General features: G+C 40.5%; 2 long non-coding RNA genes across 2 annotated transcripts in view; both read right to left on the reverse strand.

Annotated features, from left to right (window-relative positions):
• The window catches only part of LOC140700800 (uncharacterized), a 50,992-nt gene that overhangs the window by 16,657 nt on the left and 12,238 nt on the right, over nucleotides 1–22,097 (reverse strand). The window contains exons 3-4 of the long non-coding RNA XR_012079498.1: nucleotides 16,907–17,052; nucleotides 15,960–16,225 (exon numbers count right to left, since the gene is read on the reverse strand). This is a non-coding gene — a long non-coding RNA (uncharacterized lncRNA). The remainder of the gene's footprint in view (nucleotides 1–15,959; nucleotides 16,226–16,906; nucleotides 17,053–22,097) is intronic.
• LOC140700802 (uncharacterized) lies at nucleotides 2,882–6,698 on the reverse strand. Its single transcript, XR_012079502.1, has 2 exons — nucleotides 6,646–6,698; nucleotides 2,882–2,975 (listed from the first exon to the last, which is right to left on the reverse strand). It is a non-coding gene; the product is annotated as an uncharacterized lncRNA (long non-coding RNA).

The raw sequence follows: 22,097 nt of genomic DNA on the forward strand, positions 1-22,097 counted from the left end.
ACCTGCTTGCTCAAAAACCATCAGATGTTCTGATTCCATCCTGGGTTCTGTGCGTATGCCTCTCAGCTTTTCTGACACTGAGCAAATTAAACTGCTCATCATTCTCCAAACACATCCTACAGATTTCAACCAGTCTGTCTTGACTCAGGCAGACACACAGACCATTGAAATTCTCTCTATTCTTCAAGCTCTGCCTCAATACCTCATCCACAAAGCCCTTCTTAAATCCCCTCCATCATGAGAACCACAATGCCTCTAAGCATTGCTGAGCGAAGAGGTGGGGGTGGGGGGGGACTTGCTCCTGGCTTAAGAACCATTGAATATAGAAATAGGCTCACAGATGATCACTTGAAATCTTCCTTTTATAAAGATATTTTGCAAAAAATAATCACTTCTGTATTTTTTACGAAAGAAGTTGGGAAATTCAAATTTCTCAATATTTGTCATATTGGAGAAAGGATTCCTGTGTTTAGTCACCAAATCAAAGCAATAATCCTGGCATGTTTGCCATTTTCCCAACGTCGTCAAGAGATTCATACATACCATTCCACAACAAAACCCAGATGTTTCGTTACGTTTTGAAATACCTTTTGTCACATTGGATGTCTGTTATCAAAGGAAGCTAAATTCTACACCCAGGATTTGAACTGTGGGTCAAGAGTCAGGGGACAAGGATTATAAAAATGAATCTTATTAAGTTTATTTAAGTCTATAGAGTAATTTTTGAAGAAATAAACTTGCACAATTCTTTCCAAAGATGACACAAATCATTAATTAGATTATCATCGTATATTTTTATTTCTTGACTTGATGACTTTAGATGTGGTTGGGATTCACAAAATCTATGGATGACTGACACTTCTTCCCTTTCTGTCTTGTAGTAACCATCTTTTGGATTCATTCACAAAAACAAAAAATTAATCAAACATAGAAACCAGGAGAATTTGTAGAAGAAACCATTAGACTTACTGGTTCTCAACTCAATTTATCTGGACCTCAATTTCTCATCATTAAATGTTGAAGCTTAGATTATCTTACCTCTACAGCCCCTTCCCATGCTAACATTGCTTGTATTTTGTTTTTTAAATCCAAGACACTGCATAGAAAATATTGGGTATGGTAAGAATTCTTGAAACCGTGTTTTCCATTTTGATACTCTTATATTCAGATTTGCCTATGCTTTGTAGAGGCACTGTGTTCTGTTTCAGACAGGAGAGCAAAAATCTCTCTGTGGAAATCTTGGGTCATATAGTGTCTGTCTCTTATCATAGCACAGCGGAACAGCTTTTCTTCCACTATGACAAGCCTATGAGTTGGTTATTTTGAAGAGAAAAAGAGGATTTAGTGTAGAAAAAGGGAAATCTTAAAATTCTGTCCTGGGGAGTTGGGGAGAGAAGGTATGAAATAGATTAGTTCACTTTTACTAAAATCCCCCCGTTTCCCCAAGAAACTTCATTTCTGGTTTTGTTGTTGTTGTTAAAACAAGAAAAAAAAAAAAGGAAGAGGTGATCTCCCAAATCAGAAAAACGAGAAGATTCAATCAAGGCTACTTCTTTTCAAGGCGGTAAGATTTGGCACATCATGCTAGTACCCTTATAAGTCCCTAGAATATGGCCATGTCCCAACCTAGATCCATAATATCACTTTGGCCATAATTTTGGCCAAAACCATCAATGGCTCTCTTTCTTTACAATGAAATGATTTCATGCATTTAAAAGAGTTTATTATTCAAACTTCCTCTCCTTGAAATCAGACCAGCTGATTGGAGAAAAACCTCTGCTGATAGGCATGAAAATGCATCCCAAGCTACGAAAGGAGAAAGCTGTGATCTTCACCACATGACTTTGTCCAAACTTAGTTTTTATTTCCCCATACAAGGATTTCTTATATGCTTTAAAGTAAGGTCTTCGTGTGGAGCAGGCTCACTGATGAGCCCCGAAAGTAAAGGAACCCAAACAGGCAAAGATGCTTTACTAGGTGGAGTGGATTCACAGACCCTGCCTTAAGGTTTTTTGCAGAGGTTTTGGGAAACTTCTTAGGACTATGACGGAATCTTACTCTTTCCACCTTTTATCCCCCGCCCCCACCTGGCCAGCTGTCCCACAGTTTTCAAAACATCCTGATAATTTTTACATAGCACTACGTATTTTATTAGGATCTTGCAGTGTATTAAGATTTGTTTAGAGCTCTTGGGTTTTCAGTGTTTTGGTTGGGACTTCACTTTTATGAGGTGTTAGGGCCGAAGAGGGGGTATGTTTTGTTTTTATTTTGATTGCCACACGCTCTTCTAATCCTTCCCCAGTGTTGACCCCTCTGAAAAGATGATAATCTCATTTCCTGCTTCACAAGAGAAATACTTACCAGGTCAAGAGTTGTAATCAGGTTTAGACAGTTATTTTAGCCTTCCTTTTTCATCCCACTGACGTTAAACCCAAGATGAGTCAAAAAATGTGTTCCATGCATTTTTTGCAAATATTCTTGAAATAGGCACATGGTTTCAGTTCTGTTCTGGAATGGTCTGTTCCAAAGAATCACAGCGTTCTGACCCTCCTTAATTGTTAGCATTGTGTTTCTAGCAAGTACACCAAAGAAACCTTTTCACTGGACACAACCTTAAAAAACTAAATTTCACCTGAAAGTAGATGACCTGAATAAGGAACATTAAATGTTTTTCCTTCCAAGACCATGGAAGAAGAAAGCTATGAAGCTCAAATATATTTTTTAAAATTTCAAAACCATTTGCTTACAGATCCAAAATGGGAATCTAGTTTCTTTTCTCACTCTGAAACTGGTGAAAAGGACCAATTTAATTGTGTAATCTGCTACCCTACTCTTGTGATTGAATCTGAATCAGTATGACATATAAGAAGTCTCAAAGGAGAACAGAACAGTAGTTTTCTTTATGCTGGGAACACCTGTTAAGAGGTTATAGTGGGGTTTATATACAGCAAGTAGAACGCCAGTCTTCTCTCCCTCTGTGTAAAAAAAAAAAAAAAGCCTCATTAAAACATATTCTTTGCCAAAGTTTCATTGCTCAAAAGAGTCTAGGTAACTTTTTCAACCCACAGGAACTCTACAAATTGTGCTTTCAAACTCTGCAAAAGTATTCTTGTAAATTCTGAGCTTAAATATATTGCCCATCATCTTCTAGGCTAAAGTGGTTTCTGAATTCATATCTATTTAATGACAATAGTGATTCAATAAGTTATTCCTTAATGAGCCAGCACTTTACATACATAGTCTGCTACCGCTCTACATATTTATCTCCTAAGTGTAACTAAGACGTTAGCATAACATATGTTCAGGAAAGTCAACAGGTAACCAGATCATTTAAAACAGAATGAAGATATCACATATTCCACCACAGGAAACTTCCCACCAATATGGTAGACAGAGTCAACACAGAGGAAACCTCCATTCTACTCCAAACACCCAGACATGGTGGAAAAAAATAATAACAATAATAACAAAAGAAGATGAGGCTGAGTGTGCAAACAGGAAAGAGGAATTTCCATATAACGGAAAAAAGAGAGAGAACTCAAAATCAGTGTGATGAGCTGAAAGCAAATGACCACACAAGATCAGTCTCAGATCTGGGTTCGAGGGCTGAGGTCTGGGTTTAACATACAAAATACAAAGACTCAGTCCCGAGAAAAATGGAAGGATTGAACTGTGCCTTCCAAATAAAGCTGGGGGCATAAAGAGCTGCCCTGTATAAGCACAAGATAAAGAAAGAAATACCTCTGCCCACCTTCCTGGGCTGGCATCAAGGTCTTAACTCCAGGCCATGCTCAGGAGTGAAGTCTCAATTCTACTCCCAAGAGCCACAGAAGTCCAAGAGTGACACGTTAACCTAAACAGTAGGCTGAAACACTGAAGTCGGTTGGGTCCTCACTCACACCAACTCCAAGCCACTCAACAGGGAAACAATGGCCCAGGGGACATGAGGCTCCCAAGGCAACCTCTGTGGCAGGTCAGCAAACAACAAAGTCTGACCAGTCACACTTTGAGGAGCAAACCACCAAACAACGGGAGAAATGGCACCTCAACAGTTAGAGGGGATGGGTCCACTTGAAAAAGTATTTAAAACAAGAGTTTACGATATTCAAAAAGATAAAGAGAGAAAAAGATGTGGTACCACTGTCTTCAGATTTAGGACATAGTTCTGTCCATCAAAGGACCAAGGAGAAGGCAGAGTCCAGCTCTGAGGAAAAGTACTACATACACTTGAGAAGAGTCACTTTCTAGCCTGAATACACAGTTTGTTTTCAGAGTAAAACACCCATGTCAGGAAATGCTGTTAGTTCATACAAGTGACATCAGGAATTATGTCGAACCACATATGGTTTGATAGTCTTTTTCCTCGAGCTAGAAAGATTGCACTGACAAGAGTGAAAAAAACGATGCAATCTTCTTTGACTTTTTGGCAGACTTTAGGCTGGAAGTTTTATTTGCTGCATACCAGCTTTAATCCTCTTCCAAAGGTGAAATGAGGGGCCTTGGGGAGAATTTTGATTCTCTGCTCTTCCTCTCTAGTAAAATTACTCGTTTGTTGTAATTTTTTCCAGAACTGATAAACTCCATAAAACTTTTTTTCCAATCATGATGACCGAGTAGTTTCCTCTTTCTCTTGTTTCCGGTAATTTTCCAAGTGGAAGGAAATTCCCTAAAGAGAGCCAGGATTGCTATTCCTAAACAAGTCACTCCAGAAACCCAAGTCACAATGTTAGTCTTGTCCCTAATGAGATTCCTGACCTTAAGCAAATTATCACCAAAAAAATAGAATTTTCCCTAAAAATGTTCCTGGAAGGTTAAGTGATAGCATACTCTTAGCAAATGCTGGTTTCTTACCTGCCTATCAGCTTTCAATCAATAATATTCAATTACATTGGCTTGGTTCACTTATGAATTTTAAGATGTTTTTCATCTAAAGGATAGTCAAACCCAGCAATTCCACTCTCGGGTATACAACCAGAAAAAAAAACAAAAACAGTAACTTAAAAATATACACACACCCCAATGTTCACAGCAGCACTATTTACAATAGCCAAGATATGGAAACAACCGAAGTTCCCATCAACAGACAAATGGATAAAGAGGATGTGGTGTACATACTCACAATAGAATATTACTCAGCCATTAAAAAGAATGAAATTCTGCCATTTGCAGCAACATGGATGGACCTAGAGAATAGTCCATATGCATAGTGAAATAAGTCAGACAAAGAAAGACAAATACTGTATGGTATCATTTATACGTGGAATCTAAAAAATAGTACAAAAGAAGGTATATAGCAAAACAGAAAAAGACTCACAGATACAGAAAACAAACTAGTGGTTATCAAAGGGTAGGGAGGAGGGACAAATGAAGGGTATGGGATTAAGCGATGTGAAGTATTACATATAAAATACATCAGCAACAAGGATATATTGTACAACACAGGAAGTTTTAGCCATTGTCATCTAATACTTTCTATCAACTCTAAAAATACTGACTCCCTATTCTATACGCCTGAAACTAATATAATATTGTAAATCAACTATACTTCAATAAAAATAAAATAAAATAAATAACCAAAAATATACAATAGAGCAGTTGCATTTGCAGAATCTCCTTGGAATGACTTGGTCCTCAGTTATTTTATGATACTGCCTGTTATTTAAATCTGGGTTATTTGTAGTTTGGCCATTGTTCAACCAGAAATGCAGGAAAAAGTAGTCCTCAGAAAAATCCTGAAGGACCACTATATTAACTATCTCCAGAATAAAAACTGAATATTTTCAGAGGGTAGTTGATTTGCACACCCTAAAGGTATAATAGAAATATGTAATTAAAGATTAAATTGCAGTGACTACTCAGGAGGGTAGCCACCCAACAAAAGGCTCCATATTTCTTATTGTGAACCCAATCATCTTCTTGAATATGGAGGAGAGCTAACCCAAAATACGGAGCGAAAAATGAAACTTAGGTGAGAGTGATTAATACAAAGTCAATACTCAGCACAGGCAATGTTGATGAAGATAGTTCATTAGATAGCCATTACAGTATTATGTTATAAAGACAAATGTCCACTTAGTAAAAAGAACTTTGAGATAAGATGAAGCCTAATCGTCATGGTGAAATTGTATACAGGAATAATTCGGTGTCAAGAGCTACACATATTCAGTTGAATCTCAAAAAACTTGAGAAATAACAGTGCTTCAGATTTCAACCTTAAAAAGCTTCAGAAAATCGCAGAGGAACCCTGGAATTAACAACCAAAGCAAAACAAGAAAAAACAGCATTAGAAGAAACATTTCCCCTGGGAGATACATGGTATCATGTCATATATACCATTGCACATCACTCATAGCACAAGAGGTGCAAAATAATAACATAGCTACAGAAACTTCTAGAGAATTCAGCTTAATTTACATTACTGTCCTTGCTTTAATAGTGATGCTACCCTAATAGACCCTCAAATCTTTATTTGAGACTTTTCTAAGACAATAACAAAGAAATTCCATGTTCTTCCATGACACCAAGTAAGATCAATCAAAAGAGCTATTGACTATATGAAGGTTCAGGGAAAACCAGGCCTAAGCATTCTGCTTAAAACTCTGAGAAGGCGGTGGAAAACAAAATCAAAACTACTCCCCAAAGTACCTCCATCCATAGTTCTTAAACGATCAGGCTTCACCATCTGGAATCAGTTGCCCTGTGATGGGGAAACAGATGTTCTATCAAAGTTGCTTTGTGATCAAACAGGCCAGGAGGAAGGGTAGGGCAGCTCCTGAAACACGCAGAGCCCTGGCCTGAGATGAGAAAGGAAAGGGAAGATGAAGTAGATGGTCGTAGGTCAGAAATGAAATAAACAAGGCTAGGGGTTATATTTTGGCCCACTTACAAGCCAGCAGTCCTGCAGCAGACCAAGAACCACCACCACAGTTAGTCCTTGGGTTTCTGATCTTAAAACAGTAAGTTTAAGAGAAAGATAAGCTTATTATTACTACGTGTAATCCCACTAGAATCTACATCTCATAAGAGAAGTGGCTTTCCTCAGTTTTGTGCCTTGGGTGCAGTACGCCCTCACTATTTAAGTGCATGGATGGATGAATGGATGGGTGGGTGGATGGATGGAGAGAGTTACTGCCCATTGAACCACACTCCTGATTTGGATGCTTCTCTATGACCTTTTAGGTTGACCCAGCACATCCAAAGCCCCTCACATTCCAGTATCTTGGACAGACACTGTGGAAGCCCACTTCTGGCAGGATAAGGATGGAAAAACACAGCTGTGGGAGTTGCTCATATGGATGTGGAATTTATTCCTGATCCAAGTTGAGGTCCAATTCACCCCTAGAATGTGAGTTATTAGGACTTTTATAAACTTTCCTCTATATGCTTTTAAAAAATTAAGTCTAATCTTTATGGACAAATCATCTTAGAGTTTATTAAACTAAAGTAGAGAGCTTATCTTTATTCTGTTTTCCTTCCCTTTTCAAAATAAAGGAACATAAGTTCAGATGTAAAGAAAAGCGAAAGATCAATTTTGCATCTATTTAAAAGATTATTTGATTTTTCTTTTTCATATTTGATAAATGTGAATTATATTCACTGCCTTTCAAGAATTAAAGGAACCTTGCATTTCTAGGATAACTCCTACTTTGTCATTTCTTTTTACATGTTATTGGATTTAATATGCTGATATTTTATGAAATCTTTGGTATCTATGTTCATGAGGGATATTGGCTTGCAGTTTTCTTTGCTTTTTTGCAAAATTTTGACAGATTTTAGCATCAGAGTTATGTCGGTCTCTAAAGCCCATAGGGACGAAGTCAAATCTTCTCTGTTTCCTGAAAAAGTTTGTGTAATATTGGTCTTTCTTCCTCAAATATTTACTAAAATTCACCACTGCAACCTTCTGGACCTGGATATTTCTTACAGCCAAAGACAAGTTTTGAGAACACATTTTATTCTAACCCAATTCACCTGAGAGAAAGTACAGTAAACACCTTCTCTTGGTGTCCCATTTAAAATTTTTGAACCACTTTTTATTCAATCATCAGTGAAAATGACCATGAATAAAATTTCCTGTTTTTAAGGAGAGATGACCTGATCAGACCAGAGAATTAGAAGCCCAATTAGGTAATCCCAGCAAGTCAAGCCTTGGGGACCAACACTTCCAGTGCTTTCCAAAGCACCTTCAGTATAATTTGTCTTTTCTATCTCTGCCATTCTAATCACCGTCCATGTTCCTAATTTCCAGCAAAAAATAAAAGATCCTCAAGCCTGCCAATGCACTGAAATCAGTTCAATGAAGCAAAAACTGCCAAGAGCAGGCAGATTTGAATTATTAACAGGTACATATATACAGTTTTTGCTTTTAATCCCTGTATTGCCAAATCCAAGTTAGATTTTCAGGACTATTTCACTTACGTACAAAGCCAATGAAGGCAGACGACTCCGTAAAGAAGAGATACGTGTACTTTCAATGCGACATTTTGTGTTTCTCCATTCCCTCTTGCAAAGTCTCAACAAAGAATATATTTGCTCTACCTAACAGACTATGAAAATGTCATAGGTTATATGTATCAAAAGCCATTCAAATGTGTTCCTATCAGAAGACAAATCATGACCATAAAGGAATAAGGCTGAATTGTGAAAAAATATAAACTAAAACATATTCATTTCTTCTGACGGTTTACATTCTTGGTTTATGTAAGAGACCCTTCCCTTAGAGCTGCCTTCAGAAGCCACACCCGATCCCCCAAAAGTCCTCAGTGAAGTGAGCTGGATTACTGTTAACAGATGAAAGTCATAAATGGCTGGGCTGCATGGTCTCCATCTGCCCCTCCAGTACCACTCTTCACGCCTCTCCACTCTGCTCTGTGTCCTGGGAGGCTGATCCGTATGGGCTGTCCCAAGGCTCCCCAGCTCTCTGGCTTTCTCTCAAGTTTGGCCAAAGGGAAACACCATCAGAAATTGGCAGTCAAAGAAGAGCGTAAGCTCAGAGATGTGGCTGCATTCGTCCTCCAAAGTCCCCAGCTCCACAGAGCATAAGGGCTCCCCTCTATCTCTTGTTGATTTCCCATTATCCTCACATCTTTTGTAAATAGACCCTTTATTACAGACTCCTCAATCACCCACACACACACACACACACACACACAATGTGAATCAGTAATATGTTTCTGGCCCAAACCCTGACTAATAAAGGAGTCAAGCCTGCTGCACAAGGCAGATAATCAAGCTAGGTAACATGTCTTTTAGGACAAAAGATAGACTGTATAACCATGAGAGCAAATTTTTGGAATTGCTCATTCATTGGCTCTCAAGTACTTTCCAAAAACGGAAGTTCAAAAATTGTTTGGAGCGTATTCCAAACATCTTGTCTCCAAAGATGACTGCTTTGATGGAAACACTATTCATTTCACTTTTAAATCTCTAGATGTTTGTTATTCTCAAACATCTCGTGACATTGTCATCACATTTTGTGGTATTTGTTCATCGCTTGCCATAAAAAAAAAAACAGGTAACTTGGAATGTCTGAATACATAATCAAATTTTGGGGTGATCCCGGTTCAGATAGTAAGAACAGGAAACAGCTTATTACTAAAAAGGGAGAGGGAGAGAGAGAGAGATTCAGAAAGAGATATTGGGAGGATTGGACTTCAACAAGACGCTGAGAAAGAAATAAAATTGTTTCCAAAAATCATTGCATTAAGTAGACATGTGTCCAATTATGTTCATGTTGTGAGGGGCAGGGTGTCCATGTAAACTATGCATGTGCTTGGGGCATCGCTGAGCTCCTTTGACTCTTCAAGAATCAATTTTCTTTTTTTTGAAAAGACTATTAATACTTAAGACAAAAACTTGGAACCTGACCTGGTAGCTAGTTCTCTATCTGGAGTCAGTTAATTTCATAAAGCTGGTATTAAGTTATTTTCTCTCTCTTCTCTGTACATAATGTACTACATTGAGCTGTTATTGTGGCTTAAAAAATACATGACGAACATTTTGAATGTTCCCAATGTTTTTAATTTGAGATTTGCACAATCGTAGAAATTAGAGATGGAAAAACTAGGATTCTTCCACTTAATGTGAACCGTAGTCCTTGGTCGGGACTTGGGTCTCTTTTTCTGATTAATAAAGCCGGGGTAGGGGTGAGGCATGAGAAAAGCCCTCTGGGCAATTGTTCCCATCATTTCAGAATGTCTGGACTAGACTTATCTTGTTAATGGAGCCCCGTTACGCTAGTGATGTATCCTGGAGACCTAACATACACTGTCTCTCTCTTGGCATTACACGTTCAGCTTACTGGTTGACAGACTATGTCCCTATCAGCTGCAGTGTATTTGTGCAAAGGACATGGTCACTGCAATTAACCATAGTATCAAGATTGGCCTAAAAAAGGCAGCAACATGGAACTCTCCAATCCCTTGTGTTTGGGACCATGGAGACAACCAAATTCAGCCAGACTTGTAGTTATATTTAATTCATATGATGGAATATTGGCACACACAGAAGCCTATGTAAGTTATTTTATTGACAATGATCTATGTCTGTAATTCCTTTAATCTGCTCATAACTTAATGTTTCTATTTTTTTTTCCCACTCAAGAGGCAAAATGGTCTTTTAAATCCTATATGACTGTGGAGATGTTCCTGGTTTTGCTTTTTTTCTCAAATACAGCTCCATACTAGATTCATATCACTGAAAGGAACTTTGTAAATCATCTAGTTGCTAATCTCATTTCAGATATGAGGAAACTAAACTCAAAAAGTGATGCACCATTATCCCTTCAAACTTTCTCCTGATTGTCACAAACAAGATAACAATACATTGCACTTTTAACAATAACATTTGAAAAAGAATATGATCTCCTTTCCAGGAGCTGAAGCCAAGTTGGTTTTATTTTTTTTATATTTGAAATTCTACTAAAATATCCTATTTATTTCAAATCCGTTATTTCAAAACCAAGCTCATTGTTGAGACTGCCTTAGTCCAAGGTAAACAAACTGAGAGCGGCTGATCTGATCCTTATCAAATGCTGCGTTAGCTAGCTATTGATAATGCCAACCTCGATTTGGGGAAAAATAAATTAGTATTTATTTTGCTTTAAATATACCCAGAGGAATGAGTTTATTGTTCATACAAGAAAGAACCCAACACATATTGGTGAAAACGTTACAGAGCCTAAAAGCAAGCACATGATTTGAACACGGGCATGGGAGGAACCCAAGTAACTTCCAAACATCCTCTGGGATGAGTCAGAATTGTCCTACTGAGTGTCCAGCCTAAGACTAGCACTTATGACCAATCAGGACAATAAAGTCGATAAAATGTTTCCACTTCAGCTTAACCTGTAAACTCACAAGGATAACCTATTTACTCTCTTTGGCTAGAAAAACTGCAAAAGGATGAGTCAATGGAATAGAGGGTTTTTTTCCCTCTTTTTTTGCATCTCCTTTTTTTAAGTTGAAGTATAGTCAGTTTACAATGTTGTATTAATTTCTGGTATACACATAGTGATTTAGTTATATTTCTTTTCATATTCTTTTTCATTAAAGGTTATTATGAGATATTGAATATAGTTTCCCATGCTGTACAGTAGAAACTTGTTGTTTATCTGTTTTTTATATAGTAGTTAGTATCTGCACATCTCAAATTCCCAGTTTATCACTTCCCACCTCCTTCACCCCTAGTAACCATAAGTTTGTTTTCTATGTCTGTGAGTCTGTTTCTGTTTTGTAGATAAGTTCATTTGTCTCATTTTTTTAAGATTCCATATATGGGTGATATCATATGATATTTTATTTCTCTTTCTGGCTTACTTCACTTAGAATGACAATCTCTGGGTCCATTCATGTTGCTGCAAATGGCATTATTTTATTCTTTTTTATGGCTGAGTAGTATTCCATTGTATAAATATACCACAGCTTCTTTATCCAGTCATCTATTGATGGACACTTAGGTTGCTTCCATGTCTTGGCTATTGTAAATAGTGCTGCTGTGAACATTGGGGTGCCAGTGTCTTTTTGAATTAGAGTTTCTTCCAGATATATGCTCAGGAGTGAGATTGCTGGATCATATAGTAAGTCTATTTTTAGTTTTTAAAGGAGCCCCATACTGTTTTCCATAGTGGCTGCACCAATTTACATTCCCACCAACAGTGTAGGAGGGTTCCCAATTTTTTATAACCAAGAGCCTCTAAGAACAATGTGGCAATAAACATAGACAAAACCAACGTTTCAATATATAGAATATTATGGTGGGGAAAGACTGACTTGAGGACCTTGATCAACTTTAATGTGAATTTCCCTCTAGATGTTTTGGAGCAAGTGCCTGCTACAAATCAAAGCTGGTGGGAAGAATGGAGCTGTTTCCTCCAAACAAGTGTGGGAGACTTACAACAGCGGGCCTCCCAGCAGCGGTGCAGGAACTTAAAGATTCTCTTTCTTTCTGCTCAATCACAGGCAAAGGAAGTGTGATGAAAGTGAAGGATAAATACCTCTTTCTAGGAAATCTTCTACAGGCATATTGACATGAGATGGGAGTCCCATTGGGTGGAGTGACAAAGAAAGAATTTGCCATTGTGAGACAACGGGGCCTAGCAGAGTTTTAAAAAATTCATCCCAGGTTAGCTTCACAGACTCCTTTTTTTTTTTTTTCTTTTTCTTTTTGATTCCCTACTCTGTAGCAAATTCTATAACACAATTCAAGGCTCCGTGGAGGAGAAAAATAAAAAACAAAAGAGCAACAGGAAAGGTAGTTTGCCCCTTGCCTCCCCCCACCCCGGAAATGGAGATAAAATCAGACAAACCACAACCTGCACTGTTTCTGTCTTCCAAGGAAAGAGTATTGCTAAGAACACAATGCTTTTGGCTTGAATCACTAGCTCGGAAACGCTTATTCTGCCCTTTGGCCGGGACCCCTGAGCCCAGACTCCAGCTCTGGTACCCCGGTGATCACAAAACATGGCAGTCCTCTCAGGGGGATTAATGAGACCAAGAACAGCTTTCTCAAAGCTGCTCCTGGAAACTTCATGGAGAGAAAGCGGGATAATTTCAATGTGTAATAGGCAAAAGGAGGCATGAAATCAGCAGTACTCACTCAGAAATTATTGTAACTCTGGACTTAGGAAAGGGTATTTGACAATTTAACTCATGACATTTATTTGTCAAATTAATTCAGTGTGGCTCAGATATGAGTGTAGCCATATGAATGGAAAATAACCAAAAAGCAGGAAGAAGGAGGGGGGAAAAAAGAGATCTCTCCTGCAAAGATGAAATAATAGCTCTTGGGGGAGCCATAAAGCCCTGGATTTGTTGCATTTGCTTTATGTCATGGGACTTAGGTGTCCTGACTTTGTGTGACAGCCTGCTGAGTATTTCGTCCTGTGTGTACCTTGGGCATCTAAAACGCAACGTGTCCAAAAACAGATCCATTATTTTAAAATTCCAATATAAAGTAATAGAGTTAAGGTTTATTCCAGGGTGTCTAGGAGCTCAAAGGGAGAACTAATTACGTTGCAGATGTCAAAGCAAGCTTCACAGAAAACCATCAGCCACATGTTGACGAGTGAGTAGGAGCCCACAAGGTGAAGGAGGACCTGAAGAATATTCCAGGCAGAGAGCAGAGCACAGGTAAAAGCAAGCAGGTGGGAAGAGCGTGGGGTGTTTCAAGAACCTCAAAGAATGTAGTCAGTTATAATCTGTTTCTCCTCACTTCTGGCACCAAGTAGGGGTGAAAGCGTGTTGGTTAATTCACACCAGTCCTCCAACTCTCTGAACACCAACTGGGTGTCCTACATTTCAATTCAATTCTTACACCAACCACCCCGAATGAGCACAGACCCCATAGATTAAGGGCTCAGTCCACAAGACTGCCCCCACCCCAGATGTCAGATGCAAGTCCTCGGCCTCCTGCGCTTCTGCTAAACAATGAGCTGTAAATCGGGGCTTCCTACAACTTCATCCCTGGGTTTGACCATTTGCTAGAATGGCTCACAGATGGTCATTCTAAGTGTGGTAAGCCAGAAAAAGAAGGAAAATACCATAAGATAGCACTCATATGTGAAATCTAAGAAGAAAAAAAAAAGAGGACACTAATGAACTCATCTACAAAACAGAAACAGACTCACAGATAACAGTAAACAGTCTTACGGTTACAGGGAGAAAGGGGATGGGAAGGGATAAATTTGGGAGTTTGAGATTTGCAAATGTTAAGCATGATATATAAAACTAGATGAAAACAGATTTCTTCTGTATAGCACAGGGAACTATAGTCACTATCTTATAATAGCTTTTAATGAACAAGAATATGAAAACAAATATATGCATGTATATGCATGACTGGGACATTGTGCTGTGCACCAGAAATTGACACATTGTAATTGACTTTACTTCAATTAAAAAAAAAGTACTTATTGTTACGAGTTTATTATAAAGGATATTATAAAAGATACAAATAAGCATCCAGATGAAGAGACACAATGGGTGAGGTGTGGAAGGGTCCGGAGCACAGCAGCTTGTGTCCCTGTGAAGCTGGGCTGTGCCTGTCCCCTCCCAGCTTGTGGATGTGTTCACCATCTAGACGCTCTCTGTTATTTAGGGGGTTTTATGGGGTTTATGTAGGCATAATTGGTTAAATCATTGGACATTGGTGATTAGCTCTCCAGAGGCAGAGGGGTGGGGTTGAAATTTCCAACCCTCTAATCACAGGTTAGTTCCTCTGGCAATAAGCCCCCAACCAGAAGCTGTCTAGGGGCACACTAAGGGTCACCTAATTAACATAAACTCTGTATGGTTGAAAGGGGCTGATTGTGAATAACAAAAGACACTCCTCTCACCCCATGACTCAGGAAATTCAAAGGGTTTTATCCACTCTTGTGTCTTGAACCAGGGACAAAGACCAAATAGAAATATCTTATTTTATCTTGTATTACATTGGTACACAAGGGGTGATGAGAGACGAAACAGTAGAGGAAACAAGTTCAATTGTGAAAGATCTTATCAAAGTTAAATTGTATCCAGTAGTCAATAGAGAGTTACTGAAAGATTCAAAGGAGAGTGATACGGTCATATCTGCGTTTTCAAGAGATCCCTCTAGGAACAGTGTAAAGACCTGGTTGGAGACATGCAAAACTGACAGCCAAACACCATGCGGACTGGAATAGGGCTGTGACAATAACATTGAAGAGGCATGATCAGATGAGGGAGACAGTACAAAGGGCGATTTTGTGGGACTTCATAGGATATCTGATGAGAGCGGTAAAGGAGAGGAAGAAATTAAGGATAATGTGTAGATTTCAAGCTCTGGTGACTAGTTGGGCAGAGAAGAGGGACTAGGCATTGGGATGGGGCAGGAAGCAATGAGTACTCTTCCGGACATGCTGACATCCCCGTGGATCATGCTGGTGGAGACGCCAAAGAGGAAACTAGAGAAACAGATCTGGAGCTCAGAAGAAATGTCTCACAAGAGATGAAGTTTTGCAGGTTACCGACTTGGCTGTGGTTAGCCATGGTACTCTGAGTACTTCTAAGTGAGGCTAAGGGGAAAAGATGTGAGACAGCATCCTTGGGGCAGGCATACATAGATATTCACCTCTTAAGAAGGGAGCTTAATTGGAGGGAGAAAAGGGCACATGCCTGGGATGGGTCCCCACTCTTGGTAAAGCTCTGTGGTTAAAAAAGCAGGAGACTTTCAGTAACACAGCTGTTAGGAAATAGGTGCACTTCAAGGAATGGCTTCTGTGGGTGCCTGGGTAGAGGCTACCACCATAACTACACCACCCATGTGGAGCTGAAAGGGCTCCCTGTGGAACCAGATTTAAAAGCTAAAAAATAATGAATGAGATTATGATATGTGGTGATATATGTAAGCTTTGGTATACAATCAGTCCTCATTATTCACAAACTCTGTATTTGCAAACTCACCTACTAAAATTTATTTGTAACCCTCAAATCAATACTCACAGCATCTGTTGTGGTCATTTATGAACACGCATGGGGTGTTGAAAATTTGAATCCCCAACGTACAGGATCCCAGGTGAGGCTGAACCAGCCGACATTCTGCCTTCTTGTTTCAGCTCTCAGACTACAAGCAAATGTCCTTTTCAAGGTAGTTGGTGTCATGGTCTTTACACGTTTGTGCTTCTGGCTGGTTATTCAGCTGTTTAAAAGAGCCTTCAAGCAGAGTGCTGAAATGTTGTCAAGTGTTTCTGAGCACAAGCCCGATGTGCCTTACAGAGAAAATGTGGGTGTTAAGTAAGTTTCACTCAGGCATGAGCTATAGACCGCTGTTGGCTATGAGTTCAATGTCGGCTAATCAATAATATATATTAAATAAGGTGTCTTTAAGCAGAAACATACATAAAACAAGTTGTGTGTTCATAAGTTGATGAGAATGTGACCAGAGGCTCACAGGAACCCAGTCCTTATTTCCCTTAGGAGCAGTGGTTTGGTATTCACCAATTCAGTGTCACCGTGACTTTACAGGACATGGTTACTGCAAATAACAAGAGCTGACTTCATATCCCAGAGGCTAGAATGAGCCAAGAGTCACATCAGCCCTAAATGGAGCTCCTAATTTATTCAGAATGATTCCTTACACACTCTCACAAGGTTCAGGGTAAGGTATTGTGTTTTGAGCTTTTATTTGGGTTTCAGAGGCCAGGGCTGAACCACCTGATCATTGATTGCAGTCACATGACCTGAAGAGGGAAAGCACTTCCTGGAATCCAGGGTCCCCTCCTGCCATACACTTGCCCCATGACCTCGGACAAGCATTTGCCCTCTCTAGTCCTCAGTGACGCCACATGACCCCTCAGACCCCCATCAGCTTTGACAGGCCATGATTCCGCATCAGGTCTCCAAGCCAGAGACACTGCCCTCAGCGGTGACATTAGGACAATATGACTTACAAAGGAAGATTTTCTGGAGTGCATTTCCTGTATTTCTCAGAGCGATCCGAGGACAGAGTCACTAGATGATTGATTTCAAGATTTCTGCAACTCTTGTCTAATTTTAACTTTTATGCCAGGAATAAACCCAAAGGAAAACTGTATACCTGAAAGAGTAAAATATCCTCAATTATTTCCAATTTAATGGCATTAAAAATAGAAAGAAGGCAAGAAGAGAAGAGTGTCTAATTGCAATTATTTAAAGCAAATGGCTTGAATGATCAGGCCTGGACCCAAATGTTGTGCATGTCAGTCTCCCTTGAGCGCCTACTCGGCCTTTTAGGTCTCTCCAGAGGACGCCGGCAGAGCTCACCAGCCACTGCACGCTCTGTTAAGCACTTGGCAGAAGACTGGATGGACATGTGTGACCCAGACATTTCCATGGAAGATTAGGCCTTCCAGATGGAGTCCTCATTTTAAGAATCTGTGTAGGATTAAGATATGATCCATTGTTTCAAAGAATACAATGATGCACAAAATAAGGGCTGTAGTTTCTTTTTCCTCTAAAGTCTTCAACTATAGAGGATAAATAGAATCACTTATTTAACAAAAGGTATCTTGCTTCCATCTAAATTGTCCAAGGGTAACTCTGGGTAGGAATGGAAAAAGTTGAAAAGATTACACACACACACACACACACACACACACACACACACACACAAAGAAAATCACCTTGCCTTCTCTTGTCCATTAGCCAAATGAGAAAATCACCAGGCTACACGTAGGTTCATATTTAACATCTGAAGGGGTCCAGCCACCACCTCTTCCCCCGTCTCCATCCTATACTTGGAGGGGGTCTTGTATGCATGGGTGCGCACACCAGCACCCGGGGACAGCACAGTCATTGTTCTAAGAGACAGACCTATGGAAGAAGCCCTTGCAGGCACTGGCAGTGGGCTCAGGGCCACTGGTCTAGGGAATTCTGAGATTACGGGTCCTCAGGACGCGGTCCAGAAGCAGAGTGTAGGCTCCGGGCAAGCATCTCCCCGTAGTTCCTCAAGTTCGTCACCCCGGTGGGGAGGGACACAACTGAACTGGCACATGTGCACCTCTCTCAAGATGCACATGTCTTTTCATGGTTTTTCTAAGCACCCCTCCAACTCTAAACATCTCAGCACATTGAAAGCTGTTCCTCTTGGAGGATTTAAAGCATAGCAATATATTGTGGTGGGTATAATACACCTGTAAGTGCATGCGAACACACTGGACTGGACTTTTGGAGGCAAGAGAAAACAGTCTCTCCTATGTTGAAGCAGCTCAAGATTTAAAATGAATAAAATTAACGTCTCACTGAAAAATAACCGTGCATTCCTATTCACGTTTATGACAGATAGAAATTGCATCATCACTCCGCTACCTCCCTTTACTAATCTCCTCCCATAGTACCATGAAAGCTCTATGACTCTGGGACCTGGTCGGCCTCTGGCACCTGGCCTAGTGCCTGTCATCTATTGAATGGTCAGTGAATGTTTGTTGAATAAATAAATGTAATTCACCCTTTGAGTCTGCAGAACTTCAGCCCCTCAGCTCTAAACAATTGGTTCGATTTCAAAACCCACATCAGCAGACCTGTGTTTCCCCATCCTGTGTCACTTTCTGTAGCTGGAGATGTTTCAAATCTTGGGAGATGCGCGGAGCCACGGGGATGTGCCATTGTCTGCTTAGCTAGTCTTCGTGGCGAGGACCCAGCTGCCTTCATCGTGCTCTGCAAAGTCGTGTGAGCGGCTCAGCTATTGACTGTAGGCATCAGACCGGGCCCTGGCAGCAGCAGCGGCGAGGGGACAATCCCGGACAGCAGGGCCGCTGAGGGCGGGGAGACCCAGTCATCACCGCTCCTTCCGAGCATCGTCACGATGCACCAGGACGTCCCGCGGCTGCGGTTGGGAAGCCACCAGGATCCACAGCTTCTCGAGTTAGTTTACTCTGTTCTCGTCATCTTCTCCTCCTTCAATGTCACGGCACTCAGAAGTCTGCCGGCCAAGCCAGCAGCTGCGGAAACGGAAGCAAGAATTGAGTGAACACTGTTAGGAGCTGAAGGACAGAGGAAAGGCGGGATCTTTGTGGTTGCTCTTCCCAAGTATTTAAAGCATTTAGACACTTTTTTACATTTTTACTTTTTTCTTTGATTTGAATTTTGTTGAAGGAGGGGTAGGTAATTAGGTCCACTTATTTTAGTTTTTAATGGAGGTACCGGGGTTTGAACCCAGGACCTTGTACATGCTAAGCATGCACTCTACCACTGAGTTAGCTAGACCCTCTCACACAGACATTTTTTAATTGGTGTTTGTAGTCCCATAACTAAAGTGAACATCCAAAATAAAAATACTTTAAAAATTACAGACATCAGAAAGGAAACACTAGATTTGAAGGAATAAATTGACATCAACCTCAAGCACCTGGCCTTGAGAAGTGAACGGCTACCAAGAGCAAGCTGACTTGTTGACTCCAGGGCACTTCTGTCATCTAAGTACCTCACACCTGTCATTACAATTTTGGGTACCAGGCAATTTAATGTCTTAATTTCTGGCTATCAGCTAAGGTTCCCTCACTAGAACTAGACTTGAACTCAGGCTCTAGGTGCATTATCTCTGTGACCCTGGGCAAGTTATTCAACACCTCTGAGTCTTGGTTTCCCCATCTACAAAGTGGGAAGATTAGTGGAGCCCACCAGAAGGAATGGAATGAAAAAGGGAACGCAGAACACTTCCCCCAGAGCCTAGAAGGGAGTGAGAGCTTGGCTGGGCGATGCTGCCTGAGCTGGGAGGGGAGGAGCACAGGTGTGATGTCTGTCAAGTGCAGCCTTGTACGCCAAGTCATCTCCCTCCCTCCCCCCGGGGTCTCCGAGCACAGAGCCTGCTCCCCGCACACCTGCCTTTTATCAGGTCCTCTGTGTGCAAAGCCATAACTGCACAGCAGGCAGAGACATTCCCAGCAGCCACTGCTGTGTAAGACATGCATCTTTCCTAGCCCCCATCCACAGTCCTCCCGGGAGAGCCAGGCTGGTCCCTGTAATCTCACTGTGCCTGCTGGACAGATGTGAGCAGAACAAGTGATGAAACTTGAGTGGGTCGAGTGTGATCAGTGAGTGAAGATGTCCTCAGTGTCCCGGGAACATGGAGAGCTCCAACTGTACACAGCCCTGTTTTCCTCCCAACCTCCCCGCAACCCCTGCCATGTTTGCAGAATATTCCTGGAACTGCTTGTCTTGAGGAAAGAATCCCCAAAGTGACAAGATACCCCTGCTACCATCGGGAAACCCTCCAATAGTCACTTTTCTCATAAAGGGGAAAACAGCCTCTTAATCCTTCATCATGCCGAAGTGTGAGGGGGTGTGCCTGGAGTTGAGAGAGCTTCCAATACTCTCACGAAACAGTTTTGAGAAGGACATAAGGAAGAATGATAGCCTTTTCAAGAAATCAGTTCGACCGGAGCATCAGAGCCACAGTGGTTTCCTAATTAAGGCTCCACTCTCCTTGGTAGTCCTCAGAGAAATGAGGAAAACATATGCTCCGCAGAGTTTTTAAGGTCCCTGTGTGGAACAACAGAGGTTAACTGTCTTCTTTGTCCCCAAAAGAACGTGTGGTGTCAGACCACACGTGTTAGTATCTTCCCGGCCCTCCCCGGGCTCGGGCATGAGACTGTCAGCTTGTAAAACATTTCTATCCCCCAGAGTCACAGTCAATCACTAGAAATTCAGTTTAATTTCTGCACTTGTCCAGCCCCTCAGGCGACACATGACTTAGTCACAACAGCTAGCACATCCATTACGTCTATTTTCTCTTCAAGCCAAGCAAAAACTCAAATAATATCGGGAGTCTAAAATGAGAAGAACCCATTCTAATTTCCTGACCCCAGAACTGAATGCATTTTTAACACAATTTTGAGTCAAGTCTTTCTCTTTTTCTTTTTTTTAGCTTTCTTGAAACTGTCTAAAGCAGAACTAAATCTAGTTTTCTAATTATGAACCTGGGACTAAACTAGAATAAAAAGACTATTCCTTGAACCAAATGTGCCAAAAACCAGCTCATGGTGCCATTGGAGTAAAACAGGTGTCACATTCCTCTGTTGGAGTGAGTGGGGCATAGAGGCCTGAAAACTTGATGTTACAAAGTGAAAAGTGCAAACAGTGGTGGAAGATGCAACCTGAAGCCACTGGTCAAAGTCAAGTCAGTGTCTGAAATAAATGAGACCACAGGTCCCCGGGAGTAACACGCCCCAGTTAGGTAACATCGGAAGTAGGGCATGTGTCAGCACCAGGTAAGCCCATAGGAGCTCAGACGTAGGTGAGAGGAAGGACCAGCTTAAGTGATGAGCTGGGTCGGCAAGAAAGGACCAGGCAGATCATGCAGAAGGGCAGAAGGCCAGCTGAGGGAAGAGTTCAAGAATCTGGTTCAGGAACCTGGAGGTTAACAGGAAATGGAGGAAGAAAGCATATAATATTTAAGGGTTTTTTTGGGGGGAAGGAGGTAATTAGGTTCACTTTTTTTTTTTTTTAGAGGAGGTACTAGGGATTGAACCCAAGACCTCGTGCATGCAAAGCATGCACTCTAGCACTTTGAGCTACACCCTCCCCCAGAAAGCGTATAATAAAGGTAACAAAGTAGATGTATGTATATACATGACTGAAACATTGTGCTGTACACCAGAAATTGACACATTGTAACTGACTACATTTCAATAAACAAACAAACAAAAAGAATCAATGCCCCAAAGGACACTGATAATAGTGGAAAGTTCTCTGATTTTTTTTTAATTAAAAAAAATTTTTTTGGTATATAAATTTTTATTGACGTATAGTCAGTTTACAATATTGTGTTGATTTCTGGTGTACAGCATAAGGCTTCAGTCTTACATGAAGATACATATATTCATTTTCATAATTCTCCACCATAAGTTACTACAAGATACTGAGTATAGTTCCCTGTGCTATATAGAATGAACTTAGTATCTGCAAATCTTGAAATCCCAATTTATCCCTTCTCACCCTCTTCTCCTCCTGGTAACCGTAAGTTTGTTTTCTATGTCTGAGTCTATTTCTGTTTTGCAAATAAGTTCATTTGTCCTGTTTTTTGGTTTTTTTTAGATTCCACATGTAAGTGATATCATATGGTATTTTTCTTTCTCTTTCTGGCTTACTTCACTTAGTATGACA

This window comes from Vicugna pacos, chromosome 2 (genome assembly GCF_048564905.1).
Source record: "Vicugna pacos chromosome 2, VicPac4, whole genome shotgun sequence".
In the NCBI taxonomy this organism is placed as follows: domain Eukaryota; kingdom Metazoa; phylum Chordata; class Mammalia; order Artiodactyla; family Camelidae; genus Vicugna; species Vicugna pacos.